This window comes from Macaca fascicularis, chromosome 19, assembly GCF_037993035.2.
Source record: "Macaca fascicularis isolate 582-1 chromosome 19, T2T-MFA8v1.1".
NCBI classification, from domain to species: Eukaryota; Metazoa; Chordata; class Mammalia; order Primates; family Cercopithecidae; genus Macaca; species Macaca fascicularis.
This window is the reverse complement of record NC_088393.1, coordinates 59,910,759-59,921,779: the sequence shown is the minus strand read 5'-3', so window position 1 is coordinate 59,921,779 and position 11,021 is coordinate 59,910,759.

Genomic DNA, 11,021 nt, shown 5'->3' with positions numbered 1-11,021 from the left:
GTGTTCACTACTCACTCATCATAAGAATGTACATACTGGAAGGCTGGGCGCAGTGGCTCTCGCCTGTAATCCTAGCACTTTGGGAGGCTGAGGTGCGCAGATTGCCTGAGCTCAGGAGTGTGAGACCAGCCTGGGCAACAGAGTGAAACCCCGTCTCTACTAAAATACAAAAAATTAGCTAGGCATGGTGGCGTGTGCCCATAGTCCCAGCTACTTGGGAGGCTGAGGCAGGAGAATTGCTTGAACCCAGGAGGTGGAGGTTGCAGTGAGCCAAAATCACACCACTGCACTCCAGCCTGGGTGATACAGCAAGACTCTGTCTCAAAAAAAAAAAAAAAGAAAAGGAAAAAAAGAATATACATATTGGAGAGAAATTACTGAAGCGCAGTATGTGTGGCAATAATTCTATTCAAAGATCAAAACTTGTGGATCTATAGATAATTCAAAGTGCAGAGGTGCTTTACAAATGAGAAAAGTGTGGCAAAACCTTTACCAGAGTTCAATCACTATTGGACATAAGGGAGTTTATACTGATAGAGAATCTACACGTATGTGCCGGAGACTCTCCCCAGGCATCAGAACTCACTAGACATCAAAATATACAACTTTGAGACGAACCACACAAATGTAATGTGTGTGGTAAGGCTTTTACCTGAACATCGAAATGGAAACCAGAGTGTTCATACTGAAGAGCTACCTTACAAATGTAACAAATGTAGTAAGACTTTTTAAAAAATCAAATGTTCGGGCCGGGCGCGGTGGCTCAAGCCTGTAATCCCAGCACTTTGGGAGGCCGAGACGGGCGGATCACGAGGTCAGGAGATCGAGACCATCCTGGTTAACACGGTGAAACCCCGTCTCTACTAAAAAATACAAAAAACTAGCCGGCCGAGGTGGCGGACGCCTGTAGTCCCAGCTACTCGGGAGGTGGAGGCAGGAGAATGGCGTGAACCCGGGAGGCGGAGCTTGCAGTGAGCTGAGATCCGGCCACTGCACTCCAGCCTGGGTGACAGCGCGAGACTCCGTCTCAAAAAAAAAAAAAAAAAAATCAAATGTTCGGCCAGGCATGCTGGCTCACGCCTGTAATCCCAGCACTTTGGGAGGCTGAGGCGGGTGGATCACGAGGTCAGGAGATCGAGACCATCCTGCCTTACACGGTGAAACCCCGTCTCTACTAAAAGTAAGAAAAATTAGCCAGGCAAGGTGGCAGGCGCCTATAGTCCCAGCTCCTCGGGGGGCTGAAGCTTTCTGTATGACAATGCTTTCTGTATGATTTTTATACCAAATAAACTGAATGTGTCTCTTTTGGACTTTAGGGAACTAATATCAAAAGATTAATGAGGACCCAATTTAAAATTTGACAAAAAATATTTGACAAACTTTAAAGTGCTTAGTATCACAAAATAGGATCACAGGTCATTGTAAAGTAAGTCCTTCATTTAACCAAAGTGATACATAAAGATTTCAAAAAAAGGGAAAAACCTTTATTTTTTGAGAGAGGACACTTAATTTCTCAAACAGTAAGCCCTAATAAAGAGAGCATGAGGCCAATTAAATTTGTTATTCAAAATTTTATAAACAATCTAAAATTTTAATCATCTTGCCCATAAGATATGATTTCCATAAGCCTTTTTACAACCGTTATAATCTTTATCAAGGAGTGGGTCAATACTCCAAGAAAACCTTGTTAATCTGACACAGAGGCTCATATGCTGGTCTTGCATCAGTGTGCCTTTGACATCAATGGTTAATTTGTAGAGAAACTGAACTTGTTTTATCTTTCTAGGTAAGCTCTTACAATTTCATGTGCCCATCTCTGCTGTAATAGCCCCTGGGCCTTGAGGAGTTGAATAGTTTTACTTTCTTGTCCTGTGTCTCACGAACACAGTTTATTTTGATTGGCATCTTCTATTAGGTCTAAAGATGAGGCTTTAACTGCTGTCAGTGTTTAAGATTTAGGAGGACTTGGTGTCCTTTTTAGACCCAGGCGTCAACGCCCTGTAACTTAGTGACACAAGGACTTTAAAAGCACATACAGGCCAGGCATGGTGGCTGACACCTGTAATCCTAGTACTTTGGCAGGCCAAGGTGGGCAGATCACTTGAGGTGAGGAGTTTGCCACCAGCCTGGCTAACATGGCGAAACCTCATTTTTACTAAAAATGTAAAAAAATTATCTGGGCATGGTGGTGTGTGCCTGTAATCGCAGCTATTGAGGAGGCTGAGGCACAAGAATCCCTTGAACCCATGAGACAAGGTTGCAGTGAGCCAAGATTATGCCACTACACTCCAGCTTGAGTGACAAAGTGAGACTGTCTTAAAAAAAAAAACAAAAAAACCACATACAGAAAATTACGTGGATGTAATAACCTTAATTTAAAAAAAAATTTTTAATCTTAGTTTTTTCTAACCAAACCAAACTTAGTAATAATGACATAGGAATTATTTTGATAAAGTGTAATACCTGTTTATTAGGCCAGTTATTGAAAGACAAAAGAAAAGACCTTCTGCAGTGCAACTGCTGTTTCCTATGGGGAATATTACATTGAAAGGAAACTTTTCCTTTACACCTCTAGGATAAACCATTTCGTTGTTGTTGGCATGAGGCCACAACAGTTAGAAACTAAAAGAAAAAAACTTATAGGAGCTGAAAATTAGTTGAAGGATAGAGTTATTATTTCATGCCTTTTAAAAGAGGAGAGAAAGCTGCAAACAGCAAGACACATTAAAAGTTGAACTTTCTGTAAAAAAAATTATAATGTCTTGCAGTTTATTAAGAGTAAAGCAATACCTTAGGAAAATTTTGTATTTTGATCCAGTTATTTAGTCTATAAGTGATTTTTTTAAAGATCAAAACCCAGTCACTAGAAATACCATTATAGTTTCCCCTTAATTTATATACAACTTGAAATATAAAAGTTTTTTTTTCATAAATCCCCTTATTAATGACTTACATAGACCATTCATGACATGCTTGGGCACCCACCTCTTCACCTTGCTTCTGCTCCTACTCATTCCACCCTTTATCCAAACTCCAATTCTCTCTGCTATTTTCCTGCCTCAGTAGTATTTGGCAGGGATAAGTATGACATTTCTTCATCAATAAGTGCAAACAAAAATGTATGCTGGCAATTCTTAAGATGTTTCTAATATTATTTTACCAATATTTTTTTTTTTTTTTTTTTGAAATAGAGTCTTGCCCTTTTGCCCAGGTTGGAGTTCTGTGGCATGATCTCGGCTCACTGCAACCTCTGCCTCCCCTGTGTTCAAGAGATTCTCCCACCTCAGCCTCCCGAGTAGCTGGGGTTACAGGTGCCCACCACCATGCCTGGTGAATTTTTGTAGTTTTAGTAGAGATGGGGTTTCACCATGTTGGCCAGGCTGGTCTCAAACTCCTGACCTCAGGTGATCTGTCTGCCTCAGCCTCCCAAAGTGCTGGGATTACAGGCATGAGCCACCGTGCCTGGCCTATTTTACCAATACTTTTATTTTATTTTATTTTATTTTATTTTATTTTATTTTATTTTATTTTTTTGAGACAGAGTCTCGCTGTGTCGCCCAGGCTGGAGTGCAGTGGCGCGATCTCAGCTCACTGCAAGCTCTGCCTCCTGGGTTCACGCCATTCTCCCGCCTCAGCCTCCGAGTAGCTGGGACTACAGGCGCCTGCCACCACGCCTGGCTAGTTTTTTGTATTTTTAGTAGAGACGGGGTTTCACCATGTTAGCCAGGATGGTCTCGATCTCCTGACCTCGTGATCCACCCGCCTTGGCCTCCCAAAGTGCTGGGATTACAGGCTTGAGCCACCATGCCCGGCTTTACCAATACTTTTAAAGCTAAGTTATTAAAGATTTTACTTAAGTCATGTGAACTTGAAAAACATTTTGGCATATTATTTAATTTATGAGTACTCTTTAAGCTAATTTGTTACCTTGTGTCCAAAACACAACAGAATATGTGTACAAACACATTAGCACAAACATACATTCTCATATAACCAAAGATCATATAGCTTTTACTTCAGAACTCCAGCCATGAGATATTAGTAGAAACTCATTGGTTTTCAAAAAGAGTAACAAAAAGAAATGGCAAACAGTGGATTTTATCTTAGTAGAAAAGTAACAGTAGACTTCAAGCAGGCAGAAAAGAAAGCAAAGAGATAGAGAACTTGGGGACTTTATAGTTGCAGGCCGACCTTTGGGCTCTGAATTTTCCTTGATGTACTTGTGCACAAAAAGACCATGTAAGTTCATGTTCATGTCACACTTGCAAGAAGAGGTGCCATAAAACCAAAAGAGTGCCTGAAAGGGGGGTCATTCTTCTTGTTTTCTCCTCATTCTTAGATTATTCCATTCCCACTTTTTTTTCTTTTTTCCTTAAAAGGAGAAACTGAGATGTGGCCTAGGGTTTTGTGGAGTGGGTCAAAGTGTGTGCTGCTTGCAAAGGAGACTCCACAGTGTGTTACCACTGAGTCACTGCCCCCCTCCTATGTGTCTCAGTTTCTTCTCTGAAGGTCTAAGCACCTCCAGGAGGGCTCAAAGCACAAGTTACCAGCACCCATATGCGCTTCCTGGATTAATCTTTTTTCAACTAATTTTGTGGGGGTTCTCTGTAGAGCCACTACATGTCATGGTGAGTCGACTTCCCAGACACTCCTATGAGGCCCCCCCTGTCACCTAGGAGTGCCTATCAGCTAGGAGGAGCAAAATACTCTTTCTCTTCAAAGCTAAGGATACTCAGTCACTCATTTACCTATGAAAACAACAGTTCGGATCCTCATGTAAATGTGAACAGACAAGCCAAATTGAAATTGATTTTGAGAGAAAAAGCAATAGAGGAGACCCCTTTAAAATGCATCTGTGTACTATAAGAAGGATTCTTTTTTTTTTTTTTTTTTTTTTGAGACAGATCTTGCTCTGTTGCCGAGGCTGGAGTGCAGTGGTGCAATGTCAGCTCACTGCAACCTCTGCCTCCTGGGTTCAAGCAATTGTCTGTCTAAGCGTCCTGAGTAGCTGGGATTACAGGTGCCCACCACCATGCCTGGCTACCTTTTGTATTTTTAATAGAGATGAGGTTTCACCATCTTGGCCAGGCTGGTCTTGAACTCCTGACCTGGTGATCCACTTGCCTCAGCCTCCCAATGTGCTGGGATTATGGGCTTGAGCCACCAGCCCAGCCACTAGCCTCTTTTAAATAGGTAGGTCTTGTGTGTACTAAGAGTGAGAACTCACTCATTATCATGGGGAGAGCACCAAGCCATTCAGAAGGGACCCAGCCCCATTACCCAAGCACCTTTCATTCAGCCCACCTTCAACAATTTGGGTCATATTTCAACATGAGATATGGAGGAGACACATCACTGTCCCTTCCCCACCAGATACCAGCAACACCACCAGTTGTGACAATCAAAAATGTCTCTAGATATTTGTAAACGTTTCCTGGAGAGGGGGCGTTGTTCTTGGAAATACCACCTGCCAGTATAGAGATCAAGAAAGCAGAAGGTGCTGGGGCTGGGCGTGGTGGCTCATGCCTGTAATCCCAGCACTTTGGGAGGCCAAGGCGGGTGGATCACGAGGTCAGGAGTTCAGTACCAACCTGGCCAAGATGGTGAAACCCCATCTCTACTAAAAATACAAAAAAATTAGCCAGGCGTGGTGGTGGGAGCCTGCAGTCCCAGCTATTCAGGAGGCTGAGGTAGAGAATTGCTTGAAACCAAGAGGCGGAGGTTGCAGTGAGCTGAGATCATGCCACTGCACTCCAGCCTGGGCGACAGAGTGAGACTCCATCTCAAAACAAAACAAAACAAAAACAGAAAGCAGAAGGTGCTAATGTGCCATATGGCTTTCAACTGTACTCAACACAATATTTTGTAAATTCTTCAAAAATGAGTTAGCTGATTTTCAAGAAGTGTTTAAGTCTGCAGCAGTAGCTCATCTGCAACTGATAAAACTCACATTTGAGAAGTGGTTTGAGGGGCAACAGCAAGTTAAAATTATAGCGAAGTCCAAATCAAGGCCATAGCCCTAATGTTCTTTGAAATAACCTGCCAGTTGATTAAGGTAAGTCTTGTGAAATTGTTTTTTGCAGGGGGATGAAATGGCAAGTGTAGTAAATAGATACTAGACTGGGGCCCAAGAAGTTCAAAAGCCCTGGAATAAAATTCTGAAACTAAGGAAGTGTTCCTAAAACTTGTGGGTATAGCTAAAGTCATGGGTTTAGCTTTGAAAATGTCCCTATTTTGAAATGGCATCAGATAAAATGCTATCTTTTGTTTTACTTTTCATAGTGTTATACTTTTGAGACCTCTATCAGTCCATAGTATTTTATGAAAACAAAATTAAATTTAGACTTATAATAGTCTTTGGGATGGTAAATTTAAGTGCGAAAGAAGTAGCTGGGGGAAGCTGCTTACTGCAGAAGGAGGGCATACTTTCTGATACTGCATGAGGGGTGTCATCGGGTGAAGTCAAGAACAACAAAATATAATGGACTGGAAACCTATTCTCAGGAGAACTGTAGCCGTGTAAAGTACTGTTGTTCATTCTTGACCTCCTGGAACCAGGCCCTAACTCATCTTCTCAGCAAAATTGCACATTTGCTATGGACCAGAAACTACTGGGTACCTTCTTTGTTTTTCTTTTCTGAATGTGAGGGTTAATTCAGGTTTTGTTTTTCTGTTCCACCATGAAATGTTGTGAGCGATGAGGACTCTATTGGGCTTTCAATGAACAGACGTTTCATGAGACTATCATGGATCCCAGCCTGCAACTGAAAGTTATGTTTGGGCTTTTAAAAAAATTTTTTGAGGACGTGGAGGTGAATATTATGTGTGGGCAAAGAGGAACAAATTATTTCTGATGGAAGCTGCACTGTCACATATTGTAATATTTCAAGACAGGGTCTGGCTCAGTCACCCAGGCTGGAGTGTAGTGGTGCGATCTCAGCTCACTGCAACCTCCACCTCCTGGGCTCAGGTGATCCTCCTCCCTCAGCCTCCCAAGTAGCTGGGACTACAGGTGTACATCACCATACCGAGCTAATTTTTGAATTTTTTTGTAGAGATGGGGTTTCGCCATGTTGCCCAGACTGGGAGAAGCATATTTTAAGGTATAATTAGCATGTTGTGTTTTTAAAATCTCAGTGATAAACTTGCACATTAGCAACAGAGCTCTTGTTTCCACATTATACAATTTCAGTTTATTTTCTTGTATCATTCCAATGCTTTCACTGAACTTAAAATAAAAGGGATCCTCCACATATTGGTAGAACACATTCTTTGCATCTATCATTTCTCTATACTTTTTTTGCCACACAAATCTGAGAATGCCACCTTGATTTAGGGATCCTTCAAGTTCTTCAATGGAAGAAATGTAAGTCCATGCATTGGGTTAAATGGTTTCTAGCAGAGTGTATAATGATTAAAAAATTATTTTTAAAATGTAGTTTTGGCTGGACTCTGTGGCTCATGCCTGTATTCCTAGCACTTTGGGAGGCTGAAGTGGATAGATTGCCTGAGCCCAGAAGTTTGAGACCAGCCTAGGCAACATGATGAAACCCCATCTCTACTAAAAATACAAAAACTGAGGTGAGAGGATCACTTAAGCCTAGGGAGGTGGAGGCTACATGAGCCGTGATTGCACCACCGCACTGCAACCTGGGCAACAGAGCAAGATCCCCTCTCAAAAAAAATTATATTACAGTTGAGAAGTCATAGAATACAGTGTTTATTATGATAACCTCAAACATGCATTGTTAGAACCTTTGAAAATGCATCTTTTATTAAACTATTTAATATTTATTGTCTGATAAATATTAATTTTATAGTGCAGGTGTAAAAATATTATAGACAATTTGTCTAAATAGTATTTCAGAAGCACTTTCAACAATTATATTGTGTAACGTGTCCTATGTATGCATGAAGAAAGGACATGTATAAAGTATTTAGCATGAGGAAAATTGAGTCTTTCTCAACCTAGGCATGAGTTACAAGAGTAAACATTCAGTGTTGAATTAAAGAGTCTGAATTCACTTTTTTTTTTTTTTTTTGAGGCAGTGTCTGGCTCTATCACCTAAGCAGTAATGCAGTAACGCCATCTAGGCTCATTGCAGCATCTACCTCCCAGGCTCAAGCAATTTCCAACCTCAGCCTTCCAACTAGCTTGGACTTGGACTACAGGGGCACACCATTACCCTTGGCGAATTTTTGTGTTTTTTGTAGAGATGGAGTTTTGTCTTGTTGCCCAGGTTGCTCTCGAACTCCTGGGTTCAAGCAATCTGCCCACCTCAGCCTCTCTCAATGTGCTGGGATTACAGGCGTGAGCTACCGCACCCTGCCTTATTCCTTTACTTGCTTAGTAAACTTGCTTTCACTTTACAATGTGAACTCACCCCTAATTCTTTCTTGCATGAGATCCAAAAACCCTCCTTTTGGTTGTAACTCCCCAACAGGTTCTCCTTCCCTGCTGCCTAGACAGAGTCGATTCATCAAGACAGGGAAATTACAATGGAGAGTTTAATTCACATGGAGCTGGCTGTACAGGAACCTGAAATTTTTTTATTACTCAAATGAGTCTCCCTGAAAACTCGGGGATCAGGGTTTTTAAGGATAATTTGATGGGTAGGGGTCAGTGAGTCGGGAGTGCTGGTTGGTTGGGTAGGAGATGAAATCATAGAGATCTGAAGCTGTCATTTTGCACTGAGTCAGTTCCTGGGTAGGGTCACAAGACCAGATGAGCCAGTTTATGGATCTGGGTTGGTGTCAGGTGAGCCATCAAGTTCAGGGTCTGCAAAATATCTCAAGCACTGAGCTTAGGTTTTATAATAGTAATGTTATCCCCAGGAACAATTTGGGAAGGGTGAGAATCTTGTAGCTTCCAGCTACGTGACTCCTAAACTATTATCTCTCACCTTGTGCCTAATTTGTTAGTCTTACAAAGGCAGTCTAGTCCCCAAGCAGCAAGGGGGTTTGTTTTGGGAAAGGGCTGTTAATGTCTATGATTCAAACTATAAACTAAGTTCCTCCCAAAGTTAGTTCAGCCTATGCCCAGGAATGAACAAGGGCAGCTTAGAGGTTAAAAGCAAGATGGAGTTGATTAGGTCAGATTTCTTTCACTGTAATACTTTTCTCAGTTATAATTGTGCAATGGCAGTTTCAGGTTCAGGATCAGGACCCCTTTCTGGTAACACAGGGATGGTTATGAATGCATCCAGACATCCAAAAAGTTACCTCTGAGAGCCAGAGATTTCCTTTCCCTATGGGTTCTTCCCTTGCATGTCAACCGAAGGATTCACTGGGGACCTAGAATTGTGCAGGGCAGTCTAGGAAGAGAGAGACAGGAGAGAGAAGAGGTGAAGTAGTTTTGAAGAAGAGAAAGAAGGTCCCATGCAGCCGCAGTTTTTTTTTCTGACAAACGTTTCATGCTGGGAAATAGGATCCTGGTTTATTTGTGGGAGGGTGAGAAAAAAATGCCCTTTTAGGGTAGAGTCTGTGGAGCCCTAATTGGGGAAAAGGAGTCAGCCTGAAAGGACCAGGAGAAAGCAAAGAGATAAAGCAAATAAGCTATAAATCTGTCTTTCTTCATGGTCCAGGACATATGAACAAAATAGAGGAAGCAGATAAGCTGTAGTTCTCTTTTTCTTTATGGCCAAGGACATATTGCCTTTCTGTGGAAAGAACGTAAATAACTCACAAACTTTCTGCTTTCATTTATCATCAAATGCCTCAGCTAACAGAAGAATGCAAGTTAGCTCCCTGCTACCTTGGCCTGCCAAAGTGTGGTGATGATAGGCATGAGCCACTGCACCTAACCAAATCTCCTTTTCTCATAAGGAAGTCAGTCAGTAGGATCACAGCACACTCTAACAAGCTTATTTTAACCTAATCACCTCTTTAAATGCCCTATATTTAAATACAGTCATATTCTGAGGTAGTGGGTGTTAGGACTTCAAGATACGGTTTTCTGCGGACATGATTCTGCTTGTAACACTCTGTGCTCTGGACTCCCAAAATTTATGTGCTTCTTACATGCAAGGTCTCTTCATCCTCATCCCAATGAAAATCTTTTTTTTTTTTTTTTTTTTTGAGACAGGGTCTCTCTCTGTCACACAGGCTGCAGTGCAGTGGCGTGATCATGACTCACTGCAGCCTCGACCTCCTGTGCTCAAGTGATCCTCCTTCCCTACCCTCCTAAGTTGCTGGGCCCACACGTGCAGGCCACCATGTCTAGATAATTTAATTTTTTGTAGAGATAGGGTCTGGCTATATTGCCCAGGATGATCTCAAATCCCTGGCCTCAAGTAATTCTGACACCTCAGCTTCCCGAGTAGCTGGGACTACAAGAGTGCATTACCAAGCCTGGCTAATTTTTGTATTTCTTGTAGAGATGAGGGTCTCACTATGCTGCCCAGGCTGGTTTTGAACTCTTGAGCTCAGGGCCTGGGCCTCCAAAACTGCTGGGATTACAGGCCTGAGCCAGTGCACCTGGTCCATCTCAAAAGACTTAATCTATTTCAGTATCAACTCTCAAAAGTCTTTATCCATTCCTATATCAGTTCTTAGGCCAGAATACCCCTTAAATATTATCTGAACCACACATGGGTGAGGATCAAGGTGTGATTCATCGTGAGGCAAAATTTCTGCCCAGTTGTGAATCTATGAGGCCAGAGAAGTTATCTACTTCCAAAACACAATGGTGATAAAGGCATAGGATACATCCCCCAACCCGGGTAACCATCCTTCTAATCCGTTGCTGTGAATTTGACGTTTGTACTTTGCACGTGTAAAAGCACATGCAGTATTTGTCTTTCTGTGTCTAGCATATTTCGCTTGGCATAATGTCTCCCGGGTTCCTGGATCCAGCCAGGGCTCCACATCAAATCCCCAGCGAGATCCTAGTTCCCTGACTACTGAGTAGCTTCAGCATCACTGGCAAGAGTGGATGGAGTCCACCGAGATTGTAAAAATCGGTTTTGACTTAAATCACTTCAACTTGTTAAGAAGAAATCATCTTAGTTTCCAATATAAGT